This window comes from Chiloscyllium plagiosum, chromosome 1 (assembly GCF_004010195.1).
Source record: "Chiloscyllium plagiosum isolate BGI_BamShark_2017 chromosome 1, ASM401019v2, whole genome shotgun sequence".
NCBI lineage: Eukaryota > Metazoa > Chordata > Chondrichthyes > Orectolobiformes > Hemiscylliidae > Chiloscyllium > Chiloscyllium plagiosum.
The window spans coordinates 69,704,858-69,727,992 of NC_057710.1; the positions used below are offsets into that span (position 1 = coordinate 69,704,858).

The window sequence follows — 23,135 nt, forward strand, 5'->3', positions numbered from 1 at the left end:
GCCCTCATCGCCCCGCCCACCCATCTCCGCCGACGGGCCCCCAATGCCCCGCCCACTCCAGGTACTCTTCAGTCACGTTTATATCGTTCGGGCGTGTTACCAGTAAGGCCAATTGGTTCTCGTTTTTTTTTAAATTACCACCTCCGTGATGTCTGACGAGGAGATGGAAAAGATGCAAACCACGCATTCCGGCAATTAAAAAAAAGTTTGAAGAGTGGGGAAATAATCAGATCTTGTAGCGCCATCGCGCCTTTGGTGGATTTTCCAAGATGCAACGTTAGTCCCTTTTGAAATAATTCCACAAAGGTGTGGAATTTCTCCTGTCACAAAGTCACCCTTTATTTATATATACGTGAGTAATACATGACACTGACCCAGTTAGGAGAAAGTGAGGACTGCAGATGCTGGAGATCTGAGTCAAAACGGGGAGACAGGATGCCAACTCGCATAATGTTTCTCGCATAATGTTTCTGACAACATCTCTGGGACACATGCACCAAACAAACCCACCGACCTGTGGCCAACCACTTCAACACCCCTGCCACTCCACTAAGGACATGCATGTCATGTGCCTCCTCTGCAGCAGGTCAGGCAGCATCCAATGAGCAGAAGGGTTGACGTGTCGGCCATAAGCCCTTCATCAGGAATTTGGGGATGGGGGCGTTGGGGGAGTGGGTGGTAATTGTGCCCAAGGGGGCTGTGGAGCTGGGGGAATGGTAGCTTGAAAGGTGATAGGTAGATGAAGGTGGGGGTTGGTGGTGTAGGTCAGAAAGGTGGATGTAGTGGATACGTGGGAAGGATGATGGACAGGTGGGACAGTTCAAGGGGGCGGTGTCAAATTGGCGGATTGGATCTGGAATAAGGTGGGAGGAAGAGAGATGAGGAAACTGATGAAATCAACATTGATCCGGTGTGGTTGGTGGGTCCCAAGGCTGAAGATGAGGCATTCTTTCTCTTGGCACCGGGTGGCTTGGATTGGCGGCAGAGGAGGCACATGACATGCATGTCCTTAGTGGAGTGGCAGGGGTGTTGAAGTGGTTGGCCACAGGTCGGTGGGTTTGTTTGGTGCATGTGTCCCAGTGATGTTGTCAGAAACATTATGCGAGTTGGCATCCTGTCTCCCCAATGTAGAGGAGACCACATCGAGAGCAACAGACACAGTAGACGAGATCCTTGGATATGCAGGAAAATCTCTGCTGGATGTGAAAGGATCCTTTGGGGCCTTGGATGGAGGTGAGGGGGGAGGTGTGGGCGCAGATTCTACACCTCTTGCAATGGCAAGGGAAGGTGTCAGGAGTGGATGGGGGGTTGGTGGGGGCAGCGTGGATCTAACAATGAGTCATGGAGGGAGTGGTCTCTGCGGAATGCTGATGGGGTGGCAAGGGAAACATATCTCTGGTGGTGGGGTCTGACTGTAGGTGGCGGAAATGATGGAGAATGATGCGTTATATCTGGAGATTGGTGGGATGGAATTTGGGTTCTATCCTTGTTGCGGTTGGAGGGGTGGGGTTCAAGGGTGGAGGTGCAAGAAGTGGAGGAGAAGCATTGGAGGGCATTGTAGGCTATGTGGGAGGGTAAATTGTGGTCCTTGGAGGCCATCTGGGATGTTCTGGAGTGGAATTGGTCCTCCTGGGAGCAGTTCCGGCGGAGGCAGAGGAATTGGGAGTGAGGGATAGCATTTTCACAAGATGGGGGGTTGGGATGAGGTGTAGTTCAGGTAGCTGTGAGAGTCGGTGGGTTTGGAGTAGATGTCTGTGGTGAGTCGATCGCCGGAAATGGAGATGGAGAGGTTCCAAGAAGGGGAGGGAAGTGTCTGAGATGGTGCAGGTGAACTTGAGATCAGGGTGGAAGGTGTTTGTGAAGTTGATGAACTGTTCAACCTCCTCGTGGGAGCACGAGGTGGCACTGATACAGTCATAGAGACATAGAGATGTACAGCATGGTATTAGACCCTTTGGTCCAACTCGTCCATGCTGACCAGATATCCCAACCCAATCCTGTCCCACCTTCTAAACCCTTCCTATTCATATACCAATCCAGATGCCTTTTAAATGTTGCAGTTGTACTAGCCTCCACCACTTCCTCCGGCAGCTCATTCCATACACGTACCACTCTCTGTGTGAAAACGTAGCCCCTCAAGTCCCTTTTATATCTTTTCCCTCTCACCCTAAACCTATGCCCTCTAGTTCTGAACTCCCCACCCCAGAGAAAAGACTTTGTTTATTTACCCTATCCATGTCCCCTATGATTTTATAAACCTCTATAAGGTCACCCCTCAGCCTCCGATGCTCCACGGAAAACAGCCGCAGCCTATTCAACCTCTCCCTATAGCTCAAATCCTCCACCCCTGGCAACATCCTTGTAAATCAATTTTCTGAATCCTTTCAAGTTTCACAACATCTTTTCGATAGGAAGGAGACCAGAATTGCATGCAATATTCCAAAAGTGGCCTAACCAATGCCCTGCAATCGTTTCAATTGAGAATGACATTTCTTATCCATTAGATACTTGACATTGGAGGTAGGGTCTCTACATTAGAGTTAGGGTCCCTACATTAGAGGTAGGGTCTCTACATTAAAGGTAGGGTCCTTACATTAGAGGAAGGATCTTTACAATAGAGGTAGGAACTGGGTTCAGTTCTGAGCTCCATGCCTGGGGAGGGAGATACAAGTCTTGGATGGGGAAGCACAGCAGATACATCAGCATGAGCCCTGGTCTGAAAGAGTTAACTTACAGACGACCAAGAACTGCACCATGAGAACCCCTGAGATGTAACCTCTTATCGACCTGTGAAGGTTCACCATATTAAACAAAGTTATGGAAGAGGTAGTAGAGGCTGGTATACACGCTTACAACAGAAAGGGAGAATCATAACAATCAGGTAATGTTATTTCTACAGGTGAAAAGGGAGATAGAAGAAGTTAATTAAATTAAAGACCAATTCATTTAACCTTTACTGTAGGAAAGAGAATGGAATCAGGACCTACAAATGTCAGAAAGAGAAGTCAGCATAAACTCCAAAAGGAGATATCATACTTGACCAATCCTACTGAAATTTTTGAAGAATAATAGAAAGGGCAGACAAGAGTAATTTACAGAAAAACTGCAATTATATGGCATTTGATCATCCGAACATCGGATTATCTGGCAAGATCGCAAGGTCACAATGCTCAGGTAACCTATGTTATCTGGAATTCGATTACCTAGCATTCTATTATTTGAACAAAATACTCCCCACTCGTGTCCTTTGGATAATCAAAGTTCCTCTGTAGTAGGTGGAATATGTTTAGATCTTCAAAAGGACATGACACTGTTGGTTAGAACACGTGGGGTCAGGAGATAAGTATCAGAGTACAAAATGGGGATGTTATCAAAAGACAATTGGAAAACAGCAGAGCCATCAATGTAGCGATGGAAAAGGTGGGGAATGATGACAGTGTAACTACGGAAGATGAACTGTTCCACATACCCAATGAAGTGGCAGGCATAGCGGGGGCCCATGGGGGTGTCCATGGATACCCCTTTTGGTCTGAAGTGAGTGGGAGGATTCGAAGGAGAAGTTATTGAGGGTGAGGACCAGTTCAGCCAATTGAATAAGTGTATCAGTGGAGGGGTACTGGTTGGATTGGTGGGAAAAGTAGAAATGGACAGCTTGGATGCCTTCGTCATGGCAGGTGGACATGTACAGGGGATTGGATGTCCATGGTGAAGATGGGGCATTGGAGGCCGGGGAACCGAAAGTTGTGGAGGAGGTGGAGGGCATGCACGGTGTTCGGAATGTATTTGGGGAGTTCCTGGACCAAGGGGGACAGGATGGTGTCAAGGTATGCGGAGAGAAGTTCAGTGGGGCAGGAGCAGGCAGAGACGTTGGGTCGACTGGGGCAGTCAGGTTTGTGAATTTTGACTAAGGGGTAGAACCAGGCGGTGCAAGGTTCCGTGACTATGAGGTTGGATACTGTGGATAGGAGATCCCCTGAGGTGATGAGGTTGTGCGTGGTCTGGGAGATAATAGTTTCGTGATGGGAGATGAGGTCATGGTTGAGGAGGCAGTAGGAGGAGGTGTCTGTGAGTTGGCGCCTGGTTTTAGTGGTGTACAAGTTGGTGCACCAAAGTACCACTGCGCCACCCCCACCCTTGTCTGCTTGTATCTTTAAGTTTGCAGATGACACAAAGCTGGATGAAAGGAGACACTGAGAGGAGGATGCAGAGAAGCTTCAGTGTGATTCTGACAAGTTAAGTGGGCAAAGGCTTATGGGGAGAAATCAGACACAGAGTACTGAGTTAATTGTAATCAGCCTTAATTATGGAATCTCTGCAGTGGGTAAGTGGCCATTCAACTCGAGTCTACACTGACTCTCCAAAGAGCATCACATCCAAACCCAATCTCTTACCCTATCACTGAAAACCTACTTTTATAATGGTTAGTGCACATGGTCTGCACATCCCTGGACACCATGGACAATTTAGCATGGCCAATTCATCTAACCTGCACATCTCACGAGCTTTAGAGGAAACTGCAGCACTCGACAGAAACCCACGCTGACATGGGGAGAACATATAAACTCCACATAGACAGTCACCCAATGCTGGAATCAAACCCAAGTCCCTGCTGCTATGAGGCAGCAGTGTTAACCACTAAGCCACATGTTGCCCTATTGTCAATAATCATACTGTATTGAATGGCTGAGCAGGCTCAAAGAGTCAAATGGCCTATTCCTGCTCTAAATTATAAGTTTCTATATAAATATAATGGTTTCAAGATCAGGCCACAGGCCAGGAATTCTGCAAGTAATTTACCTCCTGACTCCCAAAGCCCATCGACCATCAAGAAGACACAAATTAGGAGTGTGCTGGAATACTCCCATTGTCCAAATGAGTGCTTCAGTAACAATCAAGAAACATGACAGGGTTGAGGACAAAACAGCCCGCTTAACTGTCATTACATGCATAAACATTTCATCCAACCACGATGTACAGTGGCAGCAGTGTGTATCCACTAGAAGATGCACTGTAGAAAGTCACAAACTCCCAACCATTACCATAGAGAAGGACAAGGGCAACAGATACATGGGAACACCACCACCTGCAAGTTTCTCTCTAAGCCACTCACCAATATATCAAAGTATATTGCTGTTTCTTCAGTGTCACTGAGTCAAAGTCCTGGAATGCCTACAGCATTGCTGGTCTACCTACACCAAATGGACTTCCATAATTCAAGAAGGCAGTTCACCACCTACTTCTCAAGGGTAACAAAGGCTGTGCAATAATACTGGCCCAGCCAAAAAAGCCTGCATTAATAAAACCATAAAGCGCAGTAAAACTCATATAATGGCTGCAATGGTTCACCAATACCTTCTTGAGAGCAATTAGGAATGAGCAACAAATGCTGGTCTTCTAAGGGAATACAGGTGGCTTGGTGGCTTAGTGGTTAACACTGTGGGACCTGGGTTTGATTTAAGCCTTGAGTGACTGTGTGGAGTTTACACGTTGTCCCTATGTCTGTTTGAGTTTCTGCCTAGTGCTCTGGTTTCCAAAGATGTGCAGGTTAGGTGGAATCGCCGTGCTAAATTGTTTGTGGTGTCTAAGGATGTGCAGCAAGGTGGATTAGCCATGATAAATGCAGGCTTATAGGGGATGGGTTTGGATGGAATGCTCTTTGGAGGGTCAGTGCAGAGTTGTTGGGCTGAATGGCCTTTTTCCACATAATAAGGATTTTGTTCTATTTTATACTGAAGGTACTATTAATTGACAAAGACTGAATTAAAGATTGACGAAATGAAATAGACACTAAGTAATAACATGCCACATTATCCATCTACCAATTTTTGCAGTTGACTAAGCCATCCACTTTGTCATTTTTTTTCTTTTGTCAGCTTGTAGAGATAATCCTTACTTGATTCCACTTTTAATGATACAACAGATATGGAGCATGTTGATGATGATAAACTTCTTTGGTTTTATTGGAGCTGCACTCATCTAGGTAAATGAGAAATATTCCATCATTCTCCTGACTTATACCTGTAGATAATGGAGTCTTTGAGAATTCAGAAGATCTGCTCTTGTAGCCACAGCATCTATATTACTGAACCAATTAGGCCTCTTGTCAATGGTAATGAGGGATTTGATTATTTCATTTTTGTTTCTTATTCCTAAGATGTGAATGTTGCTGATAAAGCCAGCATTTGCTCCTGATCATTAATTGCCCTTCAGAAGATGGCAGTTCATGGCCTATAGTGCATGTGATTTAACACCTACAGTGTTGTTAAGGAGGTAGGTTCCAGGATTTTGATTCACTTACAATGAAGCAAAAGTGATGTCAAGACTGCAATACCATTAAAAGTCAAAGAGATGATATTGTTTTAATCATATAGTCATATGTGACCATTAAAGTAGAAAACCTGTGTTTGCTCACACAATATAGCTACATGTGCTCCATTCAGTTATGAACAATCATCTACGACCATTCAGTCATTGATGAATGAATTATTCACAGCAAACAAATAATATTGATATGCTAATTTCTTTAAATGTGAGTTGGAGGTGGTTCAAAGGAAGTTTACTTGATTGACACCTGGAATAGGTGGGTTGTTTTATGAGGAAAGGTTAGAAAATGGTTTGTTTTCAGAATAATTTCAGAAGAGTGAGAGGTGATTTGCTTGAAGTTTCTAAGATGCTGAATGGTCTTGACAAGGTGGACGTGGGTATTTTCTCTTCTGGGTGAGTTCAGAACTAGGGAACACTGTTGTAAGATTAGGGTTACCCTTTCCTAAAATTGTCACAAGTTAGAGGCCATTTGGCTCATTATTCCACTACCTCTTCAAACAATCTTCATTACACTCTCCTTTCTTTCTCCCATACCATTGAAAACTATTTCTATACAAATAATCATCCAATGCCCTCTTGAATGCCTTCATTGAACCTGCCTTCAACCCATTTTCAGGCAGTGCATTCCATATCCCAACTACTCACTGTATGAAAATATTTCTTTCTCATATAAATCTTTTGCACATCACTTTGAATCTCTGGCCTCTCATCCTTGCTTTTTATTTTAAGCGTGGGAACAGCTTCTCCATAACCAGGCCACAGATGCTTTGAAAACCTCCAGCTAATTTCCTCTCGGCCTACTTTCGAAGGAGAACAGTCCCAGCTTCTTCAATCTATTCTCATAACTGAAATTTCTCATTCTTGCCAAGTGCTTCTGCATTCTCTTCAGTCATTCTTATGGTGCGGCACTCACAACAGTGCAAAATACACTTAGCTGAGTATCCTGTTCAAGTTCAGGATCATCTTGTTCTTGTACTATTCATAAAACTGTATGATTTATTACACCACTATTCATAAAACAGTATGATGTATTCAAAGTTTGTGAGAAGATTTGTAGCTCGGGTGCTCGTTGCTGTGGTTCTGTTCGCCGAGCTGGAAGTTTTTGTTGCAAACGTTTCGTCCCCTGTCTAGGTGACATCCTCAGTGCTTGGGAGCCTCCTGTGAAGCGCTTCTGTGGTGTTACCTCCGGCATTTATAGTGGTCTGTCGCAGTAGTCTGGCTGTCAGTTCAGAAATGTTCTTGATGTATGGTAGTGTGGGCTAGTCCTTTGGGTTGCGGCATGTCCTCGTTCCGTTGTCTAGACTACTGCGACTTATAACAGCACACAAACCAACAGCCACACTCAGACAACAACTCACCAGAACGAAGGACCCAGAACAGCCAGGGAATTCCTAGAAGCATGGCGCTCATCCACAAACTCCATCAACAAACACATCGACCTAGACCCAATATACCGGCCACAAACTGACAACCGGAAGCGGCAGGGACAGGCCACTATAAATGCCGGAGGAAACACCACAGAAGCGCTTCACATGAGGCTCCCAAGCACTGAGGATGTCACCTAGACAGGGGACGAAACGTTTGCAACAAAAACTTCCAGCTCGGCGAACAGAACCACAGCAGTATGATTTATTAACCGTTTTCTCCTTGTTTCTTGCCACCTCAAATGATCTGTGCTCACACACCCAGGTTCCTCTGCTCCTGCACTCCCTTTGGTAACACAGCAATAATAATAATTAACTTATTACTTTAAATACTTTTAACATTTTAAAATTTCTAATCATAGATTAATAGAACCATACAATATATACAACACTAAAGGAAGCCACTTGGCCTATTAAAACCCTGCTGGCTTGCTGCAAGAAATCCAATGCGTCCCAGTTGCACGTCTTGCCGATAACCCTGGTCATTGTTTTTAACGTTCAGGCACTTAACCAAGTTCGTATTGAAAATTACAATTGAATCTGTAAACCCTCTCAGGCAGTGTAATCCGGATTTTGACTACTCACTGCATAAAGCAAAATCGTTTTCTTATGCTATCATTAGTTATTTTGCCAATGGCGTTAAATACGTGCCCCCTGGTTCTTGATTCCTCCTGTAGAGGGTTTTCGTTTCTTTCCTTACACAGCAGGATCCCAAACTCGCCACTCTCGTAGCTTTGCGATCAGCAATGCATGCGTGTAGGCGCTCAACAAATAAAAATAGATGTGGAAAAGAAAATGTAACCACAGTTACCAAAGTAAAATAATTGTTAAATATAGTTTCTGTGGGTGACGAGTAAAAGGAGGGTTACTGTAATGTTAGAAATGTCGTTCAAGTCGAATGTTTTATCTTTATGTAATGGTTAAGGAAACATTGCCTTACACATGTTTCATCCGAGAACTTGTTTCACTGTACACTTTGAAATTTTTTTTACAGGAAAGATTAGGGAGGAGGAGTCGTAAAGATAGCAGACGCTTCACGCCAGAATGAACAAGCAGTTCCTGGTAGGGACCCTTGAAATGTGGCCTTCCAGTAAACTGAGTCATCATCAGATGGTTCATGGGTTGGCGTGTGAATTACAGAAAAGTAATTGAATTTGCTAAACATTTTTAACTGCAGGCAAACATACTTCGTAGCAGGGGAGGAAGAGTTAAGACTCGAAAAACAGGTTGTTGTTTGAAGTTGAATCAAACCTCGCTTTATTTTACAGGTTATTCGATACACTTTTTGTCTAAACCCTAGCTTTGGCATTCAAACCTGATACGGAAAATTCTGCGATTACCGGAAAACCAATTAAACCATTCATTAAAAAAAGGTGACTGTGATAAATTTCCCTCGTTTACATACTAATATGCAAGCTTTGTTTTAAAAAAATCAAGGGGTTTAAGATTTTCACAGGAATAGTTTAATTATACAACTGATGAGAGATTCTGTAGTAAATTTAGGGAATAAGATAACGTAATGAAAAATTTCGCTTGTAGTCCATGTGGATATTTACATTTTAAAAAAGCGAATACATCACCACCGGATGATCAGAAAAGAATTTGTCCTACCAATAGATTATTAAACAGTTTATTTGCCCATAAATGCGAGGTGCTGCATTTTGGGAAAGCAAATCTTAGCAGGACCGAAGGGTCTGTTTCCATGCTGTACATCTCTATGACTCAATGACTTATACACTTAATGGTAAGGTCCTAGTGAGTGTTGCTGAACAAAGAGACCTTGGAGTGCAGGTTCATAGCTCCTTGAAAGTGGAGTTGCAGGTAGATAGGATAGTGAGGAAGGCTTTTGGTATGCTTTTGGTCAGAGTATCGAGTACAGGAGTTGGGAGGTCATGTTGCGGCTGTACAGGACATTGGTTAGAGAACTAGAGGGCATAGGTTTAGGGTGAGAGGGGAAAGATATAAAAGAGATCTAAGGGGCAACTTTTTCACGCAGAGGGTGGTACTTGTATGGAATGAGCTGCCAGAGGATGTGGTGGAGGCTGGTACAATTGCAACATTTAAGAGGCATTTGGATGGGTACATGAATAGGAAGGGTTTAGAGGGATATGGGCTGGGTGCTGGCAGATGGGACTAGATTGGTTTGGGATATCTGGTCGGCATGGACAGGTTGGACCGAAGGATCTGTTTCCATGCTGTACATCTCTATGACTCTATGTGATGATACTCAAAATAGCCCATACAGACATGGTGGACCACACCTCAACAATTCTGTGAATGTCCGACCTGTCTGCTGCAAGAAATATTTGTGAAATGGTAATGACTAGTTTCAATGCCTTCTTCGAAGGAACCTGTCCAAGCAACAAAGATTGTATTATTTCTCCTTTACCGTGTTTGAAGGGCATTATTGGAGGAATGCTGAGTAACTAATTTCTTCTAATGAATTTCTGTTGGTAATGTAGTTTAAGTTTTAACAAATACAAATTCTGAGATGCATTTCACAAGTTCTAATCCCACCGTGCGTTTTTGGTGAGAATTGAGGTGAGAAGAGAAACCATCCAAAATAGAGTGGGCATCCAGGACATTCGTGGCACTGTGGGTAGTGTTCCTTTCTCTGAGGCAGAAGGCTGGGATTCAAGTCCCTCCTGCTCCAGAGGTGTGTCATGCATGCCTGGACAGATTGGTTAAAACAAAATCTAGAGCAGACATCCAGCCCAACACTGTCCCATGCAACCCCCATCTCACCCCCATAATATGGAAAGTGGATGGGTGCTGAAATTGACAGCCCACCCACAATATGTAAGCGCATATTTAAATGTCAATTGAGCTTGTTAAAAGTTTAACTGGTGCCAGTGATTTGCTGCCATTGCCATTATATGGTTAGCAAGGACCACTGTGGTGGGAGTAGACAGCTCAATTTAAAAATTTCTCAATTTCATCAGTCCTGAAGAATAGTTAGTACAGAAAACACAATCATCTCCACTTCCTGATGCTGCCTGGCATACCTTCTTCCAGCCACCTCTTTGTCTACTAATTTAACGAAAAGCTTTAAAGGGGTGGGAAGGAAGGAGGAGGTGCTATTTTCCAGGGTTGCTTTTAGGTCATTAGAGACACACCCCATCCTACTCCCCTGCTTTCCAAAACTTACTCCCCATCTTATGCCCCCCCCCCACCAAACTGATCATGTATTATCCCCCACATGAATGTCTCTGCTTTCTACTTTTTTATTCTATTGTCAAACATTTATATTCTTTTTTTTCATGACCTTGACCCTCCCTATCTCTTTCACCTTCTCCAGCCCTATAACCATCCAAAACTGTTTCACTCCTCCAATTCTGTTATTTTGCACAGCTTTAATATTAAATCTCTGCTATTGGTAGTCATATAGTTGTTTTGGCCCCAAACCCTGGAATTTTGACCCTGAGTTTCCCTATCTCTCCTTCAGCTTTAGAAACACCTCTTAAAATCTACGTCTTTGACTGAATTTTTGATCACCTGGCATAATGTTTTCTCGTAACAATGTGTCAAAGTTTGTTTGATACTAGTTCTGTGAGGCAATTTGAATAGTTTAAAAAAAGTATTGCATTTCTATAGCACTTTTCACAATCACTGGGTGTTAATTTGTAACCAGTGAAGTACTTTTGACGTGCAGTCACTCTTGAAATATAGGAAACAGGGTGCCAATATGTGCACAGCCAGCTCCCACAAACAGCAAGTGATTATGATCAGATAATCTGTTTTTGTAATATTGATTTGTCAGGACACTGGGAATAAGTCATCTGTGTTTTATTAGAAGTATTGTTACTGGATCTTTTATAAATAGATGGGGCCTCAGTTTAATATCTCATCTGAGAGATGCCAGTTTCAATAGTGCAACACTCTCAAATGCTTGCTTTTTGTATCCAAGCTCTGGAGTATAAACCTGGAATCTTAAGGCATTAAAAAAACATGCCACCAACTCATCCACAGCTGACACAGTTGTTTGTCATGTTAAATGATCTATATAAATTCATTTCATAGTTTACCTCTCCTTTGAGACGAGGCTCCCTAGATAAAGAAATTAGTCCTCGTTTTCCAGGATCTCACCATCAATGTTAATAGATGAGGGAGATAGTTTACTGTGGGAGTGGTTGGAAGAGGATCTGTGTTTTCCTATGATAGCAAAAAAGAGATGCTAAAAAGGCTGGCAGCACTCCAGGTAGAAAAGTCACCAGGCTTGAATGTGATGGGTCCTAAATTGCTGAGGGAGCAAATTGCAGAACCGTTGAAATAAATCTTCCAGGTGTCTCTGAACATTGGATTAGTTCCAGCAGACTGGAGGATTGCAAAAGTGGTGCTGTTGTTCAAAAAAGGGACAAAGGATAACATATTAGATTAGATTACATTACAGCGTGGAAACAGGCCCTTCGGCCCAACAAGTCCACACCGACCCGCCGAAGCACAACCCACCCATACCTCTACATTTACCACTTACCTAATACTACGGGCAATTTAGCATGGCCACTTCACCTGACCTGCACATCTTTTGGACTGTGGGAGGAAACCGGAGCACCCGGAGGAAACCCACGTAGACACGGGGAGAACGTGTAAACTCCACACAGTCAGTCGCCTGAGGCGGGAATTGAACCCGGGTTTCAGGCGCTGTGAGGCAGCAGTGCTAACCACTGTGCCACCGTGCCGCCCACAGAAACTATATGAAACTATAGATCTCCCATCTTGACATCAATAGTGGGAAATCTGATGGAGGCCATGCATGGGATAAAATAAGTATACACCTAGAGAAAAATAACTAACTACCAGACAGTCAACGTGGTTTTGTCAAGGGCAGGTCATGTCTGACAAATTTAATTGAATTCTTTGACAAGGGTAACACAGACAGTAGATTAGGGTAGTGCTGTGGATGTTGTATATCTAAATTTTCAGAAAGCTTTTGATAAGGTGCCTCATGGCAGGTTGGTAAGAAAATTGGAAATGTTTGGGATTGATGAATCCTTGGCGGCATGGGTTAGAAGTTGGCTGAAAAAACAGGAAACAGAGGATAGGAATAGATGAGCATTTCTCACACTGCAGACAACTTGAAAGTGGTGTTCTGCAGGGATTGGTGTTGGGATCCTTTCTTTTTCAGATTTATATAAACAATTTGGAGATGGGTGTTGAGGGCAAAATCTCTAAATTTACAGATGATGCTAAGCTAAGGAGAACACTGAATTGTGAGGATAACGCCAAGCAACTTCAAAGTGACAATTTTGAGGTGGTACAGAAGCAGTGGGACCTGAAAGTTCAAGTGCATGATTCTCTGAAGGTGGCCAGATAAGTTGAAGCAGTTGTTAACAAGACTTATAAAATCCCTGGATTTATAAATATAGCCATACAGTATAAAAGCAAGGAAATGTTGCTGCACTTCCTCAAATCATTGGTCAAATCATATTTGGTGTCTTGTGTTCTGTTCTGGGCACCTTATTTAAGGAAGGATATTTAAGCCCTAGAGAGAGTGCAAAGGAAGTTTCCTAGAATGGTACCAGGTATGAGGAATTTTAGACCCAAGGAAGGGTTAGAAAAGTTGGGCATATTTACCTTGGAGCAGAGAAGATTAAAAGGTGACCTTATTGAACTGTTCAAAATTATGATCAATTTTGACAGGGTAAAGAAGGATATTCTGTTTCTATTAGTTGGTATGTCTGTAACTCAGGGTCATTTCAAGGTTGTCAGCAAGAACGCTAGGAGTGAGATGAGGAGAAACCTCTTGGACAGCTGTTAGGATTTGGAATGCGCTGCCTGGGAGAGTGGTGGAGGTGGATTGTATAAGAGGTTTCAAGAGAACTGGATATATCTTTGAAAGTGATGGATTTAGAAAATGAAGTTTCTCATATGCCATGCCCCAGGACATCTCTACAGCTGTCCCTTGGAATGATGTCCGTTAGAACATAGAACAATACAGCACAGAAACAGACACTTTGGCCCATAATGTTGTGCTTAACATGATGCCAAATTTAAATAATCCCTTCTGCATGCTCTTGGTCCATATCCCTCCATTCCTTGCATATTCATGTGCTTATCTAAAAGTCTCATAAATGCCCCTATTGTATCTGCCTTCAACATCCCTGGCAACACATTACAGACTACTACCACTGTCTGTGTTAAAGTCATGTCCTTCACATCTTCTTTGACCTTTCCTCCTTTCACCTTAAATGATGCCGCCTAGTTTTAGACATTTCAACTCTGGGAAAAAGATTCTGACTATCAACCCTAACTATACATCTCATCATTTTATAGACCTCTATCAAGTCTTCCCTCAACCTCCACCACTACAGAGAAAACAACCTGAGTTTTTCTAGCCACCTTATAGCTCAAACTCTCTAATCCAGGCAACATCCTGATAAACCTCTTTTGCACCCTCTCCAAAGCCTGTAAGTGGTAACCAGAATTGAATACAAGTGTGATCTAACTAAAGTCTTATAAAGCTGCAACATGACATCCTGACTCCTGTACTCAATTTCAGGGAGCTTTGGACTTGAACCCCAAGATCTCTCTGTACATCAACCCTGTTCTGGTCCTGCCATGAACTGTATACTTTTCCTTAACATTTGATCTCAGCACCTCACACTTACCTGGATTAAACTCCATCTGCCATTTCTCCACCCATATCTGCGACTGATCTATATCTGGCTCTATTCTTTGAAATCTTCTTCACAATTCGACCAATCTTTGTAACATTTGCAAAATTACTAACCCCCATCTACATTTTCATCCAAGTCATTTATATATATCACAAACAGCAGAGGTCCCAGTATGGATCCCTATGGAGCACCGCCATTCACAGAATTCCAGCCTGAAAAACACTCTTCCACCACTACCCTCTGCCTTCTATGGGAAAGCCAGTTCTGAATCTATGTGGCCAAGTCACCCATGGATTCCATGTATCTTAATCTTCTGGGTGAGCCTACCATGAGGGAACTTGTCGAAAGCCTTATTAAAATCCATGTGAACAATATCCACTGATCTACCGTCATCGATCACTTTTGTCAATTCCTTGAAAAATTCAATCAAGTTAGTAAGACATGACTTGCCCTGCACAAAACCATGCTGACTGTCCCTAATTAGGTCATTCTTTTCAAAATATGTGTAAATCCTATCCCTAAGAATTTTCTCCAATAGCTACCTAACTATGTGCGACTGGTCAATAGATTCCTGGACCATCATCAACTGCATGAATGTGCACACAAATACTGTCTGCATACTGAAGCTGAGGTTGGAGTGGTTTTGTTTTTGGGTGTGTATGTTAAACAGTTTCCTGTCTGTTGCATGTCACTTTGTGAGTAGTGGCAATTGTTGGAGCTCGGCCAAATTTGAGGAGAATCCCTGGTATGCTTTCATAGTGACAGAGTAAAAGGCTTTTGTGAATTTGACAAGTAATGTTTTCTGCTACCTCTTGACTTTTTGTTGAATATTCCATGAATGAAGCTCATATCTTTAGTGCTTCTCAATGGGTAAATTTGAAAGTGCAATCTGGGAAGGGATTTCTCAGCCGTTTCAGAAGTGGGCAACTGAGAAGGACCCATGCAAAGAAATAACAAAATACATAATGCCCTCCAAAGAACCAGCTCAACTTGTGAACACCAGGGTCTCAAACCCAAGAGTAAGATCATAGTTTACCAGACAGCGTTGGTCCTAATGCTCCGGCATATTTTGAAGACTTGGATGATCCAAAACAGATGTCTCACTGGATATTGCTCAAGGGAAATACCACCAACAGTCCCTTTTTACAAGATCCTAAAGGAAACTGGCCAAACAGCAACATCCTCTTCTCAATCAACCTATCCATTATCAAGACATTGATCATTTAAAACCAGCTGTGATGGGCAAATTATGTTATTCATAGGGAGATGCCAGAGTCCTTAAGTGACTGTTCAACTTGGAGCTTGATGGTTGCAGGAGATTATGAGGAACACAGCATACTGTGTGAGCAAGTATGCAGGAGAGCTTTGCGGGTAGGGCTTTTGAAGGTTCATAGATAAACTCTATTTAAACTTAACTGTGATAAGTTCTGATGTTCAAACTATTGTTCACAAGTCTTATGAAAGAAATTATGAACAACATACACTTAACAGATTCACTGACACAAAATCTGGGGGTGAGGTTGGGTGGATTGCTGGCAAGATTGGGAGTGCTGTATGTGGGAGGACAGCCTTATTCTGCAATGGCAAGAACACCCAAACTGGGAACGGAAATTCTGCCCACCAATTTTAAAGTGCTTCCAATTTGGCCTAACTAACCAAAAATCTGGATAAAAAATGTCACGCATTCCGAATAAATTTTCCTTGAAAAATAAATCATGGGCCCATTCTCAGCTCTCAACCCAAGCAAGGCAGACTCCAAGACCCCTGGGTCTGGGTTATTGGATCCTGATGTGTTCCCATGTCCACAGCCCTGGTTATGACCAGGTGAGGAAGGGTGAATTGATTCTCTTAAAACCCTTTGGTTAGTCACAACAAATAAGTTGATTTCTTCACATCACAAATATATCATTTTTCAATTATAATGTAAATCACTAGATTAAATTAACAAGCCAATACATGGGTTTTTTGAATGAAGAGGACATTTATTATTTACTAACAAGAAAAGTAATAAAATACAATATAAAAGATGCACACAAACAGCAGAGAAAACTTTAAAAAGGGATGGCTGTCTAGTACAAAGGAAAAATAAAGCATATGCTGCTCCTTGCTTTTCTTACTTGCACCCAATAGATCCCACACATTGTTCTTTTGATCTGAGTTCCGACATTCTTAATATACTGATCCCATTCCTTATTATCACTGCAGCTCCATTTCCGTTTCCTTCTTGTCTGTCCTTCCTAACCATCAAATATCTTCAAATATTAAGGGCCCATTCCTGGTCAAACAATGGCAGTTAGATCATATCCATTTACCTCTATTATGTCCTTAGATCATCTACTTTGTTGCAAATTTCATTTTTTAATTATTTCACAGAATGTGTCCATTACTGGCTGGATTAGCACTTATTGCCCATTTCTAGATTTTTTTAAGGTAATGGTGAGATGCATTTTTGAAATGCAGCTATCCATTTGGAATAGGCAGACACACAATCGTGTCAGAGAATTAATTTTAGGATTTTGACTCAGTGACAATGAAGGGACACAGCTATATTTCCAAGTCGGTATGGTAAGTAACTTAGAAGGGAACTTGTAGGTTGTGCTTTTCCTATGAATCTGGTAGCTTTCTCTTTCTAGTGGGCAATATTTTTGGGTTTGAAAAGTGCTGTGTAAGGAACCCTAGTACATTTCTACTGAGCATATTGTAGCTGGAACACATTAGAGCTGTTGCCTCAGGAGCCTGAGTGACTTTCTATCGAACATCTTGTAGCTGATACACACTACAGCTGCTGACTGAGAGTGAGAGAGGGAGTGAATATTTGTAGATGTAGTGTCATTCAAATATGCTCCTTTCTCCTTGATGGTGTCAAGTTTCTTGAGTGTTGTTGGAACTGCATTGGCAAGCATAGTTAATTCCATCACACTCTTGTATGGTGAACAGGTATTAGAAGTCAGGAAGTGAGTTACCTGCTGCAGGATTCCTATATTCTGACCTTCTCTTGTAGCCATAGCAGTTAGATGGCTAGTCCAGTTCAGTTTCTGCCCAATGGTAATCTTGAGTATGTTGATCATGGGGGATTCAGTGATAGTAATGCCATTGAATATCTTGAGGTAATGGTTAGATTGTCTCTTATTAGAGGGTGTCATTGCCTGGAACTTGTGTGGTATAAATGTTACATGCTACTTGTCAGTTCAAACCTGGATATTGGGGTCAAGAGTGTGGTACTGAAAAAGCACTGCCACTCAGGCAGCATCCAAGGAGCAGGAGAATCGATGTTTCGGGCATAAGCCCTTCACCAGGAATCTGGATATTGTTCAGGCCTTGCTGCATTTTGTCATGAACTGCTTCAATATCTGAGGAGTTGCAAATGGTGCTGAACATTCTGCAATCATCAGTGAACATTCCCACTTCTGACCTTATGAAGGAGGGAAATTGATTGTTGGAGCAGCTGAAGATGGTTGGTCCAAGGACACTACATGAGAAACTCCTCCAGAGATGTCCTGAAGCTGAAATGACTAATTTCCAACAACCACAACCATCTTGCCAGATATGATTTCAACCAGCAGGATATTTTTCCCTTGATTTCATTGACTCAAGTTTTGCTAGACAGCCCTTGTTGTCAAAGGCCGTCATTTCCACATCATCTCAGGTCAGGAACTGTGGCCCTGAAGAAGCACAAACTAGTGTCATTGAGCAGGTTACAAATGCTGCTTGATAGAACTTTTGGTGACAACTTCTATTTATTGATGATCGAGGCTAGACTGATACAGTGGTAACTGGCTGGGTTGGATTTGTCCTGCTCTTTGTGTACAGGATATACCTGGGCAATTTCCCACATTGTCAGATAGATGCCAGTGTTGTTGTATTAGAATACAGGATTGGCTAGGGAAACTGAAAGTTCTGGACCACGCATCTTCAATATCTAGTGCCTCTATCCACTTCTTGACAGCACAATCAAATTGGCTAAATACTGTGATGCTGGGGACCTTTGGAGGAATTTGAGATGGACCATCCATTTGACTCTTCTGGCTGAAGATTTTTGCAAATGCTTGAGCCTTATGTTTTGCAGTGATGTGCAGGATTCCTCGATTACTCAGGATAGGGATGTTTGTGAAGCCCCTTGCTCCTCCAGTTTTCCACCACCAATGTGGTAGTACTGCAGAGCTTATATGAAATCTGTTGCTTATATCTGAAATGCTTAGTTCTGTCAATCATTGACTGTGCTATCTGGAATGAAAGTACACCTGTTTTGTACCTTCTTCGGACTGGCAGCTTATTTTCTATTAAACCTGGTGTTGCTCCTGACATGCACTCTTGCACTCGTCACTGAACAAGGGTTGACTCCCTGTCTTGATGGTAACAACACAGTGGAGATATGCTGGACAATAAGATTGCAGGCTGTGTTGGAGTTCAATTTGGCTGCAGCTCATGGACTCAGAGTGCCTCATGAATGCCAATCTGGAGTTGCTAGATCTGACCGAAGTCAGAGGATTAGATAGGGTGGACAGTGAAAGCTTTTTTCCTTGGATGGTGATGGCTAGCATGAGGGGGTATAGCTTTAAATTGAGGAGTGATAGATATAGGATAGATGGCAGAGGTAGTTTCTTTACTCAGAGAGTAGTAGGGGGGTGGAATGGTCTTCCTGAAACAGTAGTAGACTTACCAACTTTAATGGCATTTAAATGGTCATTGGCTAGACATATGGATGAAAATGGAATAGTGTAGGTTAGATGGGCTTCAGATTGGTTTCGCAGGTTAGCGCAACATTGAATGCTGAAGGGCCTGTATTGTGCTGTAATGTTCTATGTTCTATGAAAAGACAGGAACCGCATTCTCCACCATTGTAGAACGCTGATGTCAAAGCCACTGAATCTTGGACTATTGGAATTCCAGGCTGGACCACTGTACAGCCAAAGATGCTGCAGAAGCCGCCTCAAGGACCCACGTTGTTGCCGAAGTTGCTGCTCAAGCAGACTACTGTTGGAGTCCTGGGCTGGAAAATGCTACAGAAGCCACAAGGATGAGGCTACATTTGCTACAAGGATTGGACTGCACCACCTTCACTACTGCAGCAGTCTCCCGAAACATTCTTCCTCCACCAAAGCCATTAAATGGAGGCAAAATGAATTCTGTTGTATAACATAAATAAATGAAAAAATAAAAAAAGGTTACGCCAGGCCTGGTGAGCAGAAGAAAATGGGCTTAGGAGCCCAAACACTTTCTACCTATCCTGCTGCTGCCATCACACACAACACTATGGAAGGTATTCTCAATGTGAAGACAAGACTTAGTCTCCACAAGAATTGTGCGATTGTCATTCTTCCCAACTCTTCCATGGACAAATACATTTGCAGCAGGTAAATTGTTGAGGATTGGTTAAGATTGTGTTACTGATAAGTGAAAATATCCCAGCTGTGCTGAGGGAGGACAGCTTGAAGATCTCATCCAAGTGAGGCCACATGAGTAGAGTTCAGGGATAGGAAGGGTGCAATCACTTTGATGGATTGGTACTACAGGTCTTCCAATAGCCAATGGAACAGATGTAAAGTCATAGAGTTATACAGCATGGAAATAGACTCTTCAGTCCAACTTGTCCATGCTGACCAGATATCCTAAACTGACATAGTCCCATTTACCAGCATTTGGACCATGTCTCTCTAGATTCTTCATTTTCAGTTACCCATTCTTTTACATTATAATTGTAACAGCCTTCACCATTTCCTCTGTCAGCTCATTCCAGACACCCACCACCTTCCATGTGAAACAGTTACCCCTGAGGTCCCATTTGAAATCTTTCCCCTCTCACCTTAAACATATGGCCTCTTTTATAGAAAACTATAAAAAACGTAAGGGTTGTTGTGATGGGTAATTTTAACTTCTGCTATATTAACTGGGACTTGGATGGGAGGAATTTGTTGTGTGTGTCCAGGATGGTTTTTTGGAAGAATATGTGAACAGTCCGACTAGGGAATGGGCCATGACCTGGTATTGGGGAATGAGCCAGGCCAGCTCATAGAGTCATAGTCATAGCCATGAAGTCATAGACATGGAAATTGACCCTTTGGTCCAGCAAGTCCATGCTAAACATAATCCCAAACTAAATGAAACTGCCTGTTCCTGGCTCATATCCCTCCAAATCTGTTCTATTCATGTCTCTATCCAAATGTCTTTTAAACGTTGTAATTATACCTGCACCCATCACTTCCTCAGGAAGTTCATTCCACAAGCAAATCACCCTCTGTGTAAAAAGATTGCCTCATGTCTTTTTTTAAAATCTCTCTCCTCTTTACCTTAAAAATGTGGCCCCTTGTCTTGAAACTCCTCATCTTAGGGAAAAGACAACTACCATCAATCTATCTATACCTCTCATTATTTTATAAACTTCTATCAGGTGATCTCTCTGGCTCAAAAGTCCTAACCTACCCAACCTTTCTTTATAATTCAAACATTCCCTACCTGGCAACATCCTTGTAAATCTCTTCTAAACCCCCTCCAGCTTGATAATACCCTTCCTATAACTAAGCACAGTATTCCAGAAAAGGCCTCACCAATGCCCTGTACAACTTCAACATAACGTCCCAACTCCTAAAGCCAAAGGACTGGGTAATGAAGGCAAGCGTACCAAATGCCTTTTTAACTGTCCTGTCTATATGTGATGCAAACTTCAAAGAATTATGTACCTGAACCTCTAGGTCCCTATGTTGTACAATACCATTCAAGGCCTTACGATTAATTCTGTAAACCCTACCTTTATTTGTTGTACCAAAATACATTCCTTGCATTTATCCAGATTGAACTCCATCTGCCATTTTTCAGCTCATTGACTGATTGATCAAGATCCTTTCGTAATCTTATAAAGCCTTCTTCACTGTCTATCAAGCCACCAATTTTGGTGTCATCTGCAAACTTACTAACCATGCCTTCCATATTGTCATCTAAATCATTCATACAAATGACAAACAAAAGAAGACCGAGAACCAATACCTATGGAACACTGCTTGTCACAGGCCTCCAGTTTAAAAAGCAGCCCTCCACCATTACTCTCTGTCTCCTGCCATTAAACCAATTATGTATCCAATTGGCAAGCTCCCCCTGAATCTTATGTGACCCAACTTTACTAAGATTGAAGTTTCAGTGGGGAAGCATTTCAGGAACAGTGACCATAATTCTGAAAGTTTTAAGTTGCTTATAGATAAAGAGAAGGGTAATCTTTGGGAAGGCTTACCACTACAATATTAGGAGAAAGTGAGGACTGCAGATGATGGAGATCAGAGTCAAAATATGTGGTGCTGGAAAAGCACAGCAAGTCAAGCAGCATCTTGAGGAGAATCGATGATTTTGGCATAAGTCCTTCATCAGGAATGTGGTGGGGGGAAAGGGGCTGAGAGATAGATAGGAGCGGGTGTGGGGCTTGGGGGAAAGTAGCTAGGAAGGTGATAAGTAGATGCAGGTGGGGGGTGATGGTGATAGGTCAGAGCGGAAGGTGGACTGGATAGGTGGGAAGGAGGATGGACAGGTGGGACAGTTCAAGAGGATGGTGCCGAGTTGGAGGCTTGGATCTGGGATGACGTGGAAGTGGGAGATAAGGAAACTGGTGAAATCGGCGTTGATGCCATATGATTGAAGGATCATAAGGTGAAGATGAGGCATTCTTCCTCCAGGCATTGGGTGGCTAGGATTTCACAGTGGGGGAGGCCCAGGACTTGCATGTCCTTGGCGGAATGGGAGGGGGTCGGCCACAGGGCAGTGGGTTGTTTGGTGCATGTGTCCCAGAGATGTTCTCTGAAATGTTCCATGAGTTAACATCCTGTCTCCCAAATGTAGAGGAGACCTCATCGAGAGCAAAGTACGCAATAGATGAAGTGTTTGGATATGCAGGAAAATCTCTGCCAGATGTGGAAGGATTCTTTGTGCCCTTGGAGGCAGGTTTTACACCTCTTGTGGTGGCAAGAGAAGGTGCTGGGAGTGGAGGGCGGGTTGGTAGGGGTCATGGATCTAATGAGGGAGTTGCCGAGGGAGTGGTCTCTGTGGAATGCTGATTGAGTAGGGAGGGAAATATGTCTTTGATGCTGGGATCTGACTATAGATGGTGGAAATGGTGGAGGATGATGCATTGTATCTGGAGATTGGTTGGGTGGAAGGTGAGGACCGGGGTGGGGGTCCTATCCTTGTTGTGGTTGGAGGGATAGGGTTCAAGGATGCCATATGCCATGTGCCAGAAGTGGAGGAGATGTGCTGGAGGGCATTGTTGACCACATGGGAGGGGAAATTGCAGTCCTAAAGTAGGACGCTTTTGGGGATGTTCTAGAGTGGAATTGCTCTTCCTGGGAGCAGATACAGTGGAGGTGGAGGAATTGGGAGTACAGGTGGTGGAGTGGGAGGAGGAGTAGTCCAGGTAGCTGTGGGAGTCAGTGGTTTTGAAGTAGATGTTGAGTTGGTTGCTGGAAATGGAGAGGCAGCAACTGGGGTGGTAAATCCAGCTGGCATTTGGGAATCTTTTAAAGGTCAGTTGATCAGAATTCAAGACTGGCATATTCCTGTGAAACTGAAGGATAGGATAGGAAAATTCAGAAACTTTGGATAACAAGAAAAATTGAGAACTTAGTTAAAAAGAAAAATGAAGCATGCATAAGGTCTAGGGAACTGAGGATAGACAGAGCTTTTGTAGAATATAAAGATAGCAGGAAAGTATTCAAACAATGAATTAAAAGGGCTAAAAGGGACCATGAAATGTCTTTGGCAAACAGGATTAAGGAAAATTCCAAGGCATTTA

The 23,135-nt window shown here is 42.9% G+C and overlaps 1 long non-coding RNA gene across 1 annotated transcript in view; it reads left to right on the top strand.

Moving 5' to 3' along the window:
• The window catches only part of LOC122549318, a 10,462-nt gene extending 1,347 nt beyond the window's left edge, over positions 1 to 9,115 (top strand). Inside the window, exons 2-3 of the long non-coding RNA XR_006311491.1 lie at positions 6,155 to 6,270; positions 8,743 to 9,115. This is a non-coding gene — a long non-coding RNA (uncharacterized LOC122549318). The remainder of the gene's footprint in view (positions 1 to 6,154; positions 6,271 to 8,742) is intronic.
• Positions 9,116 to 23,135: the final 14,020 nt, after the last annotated feature.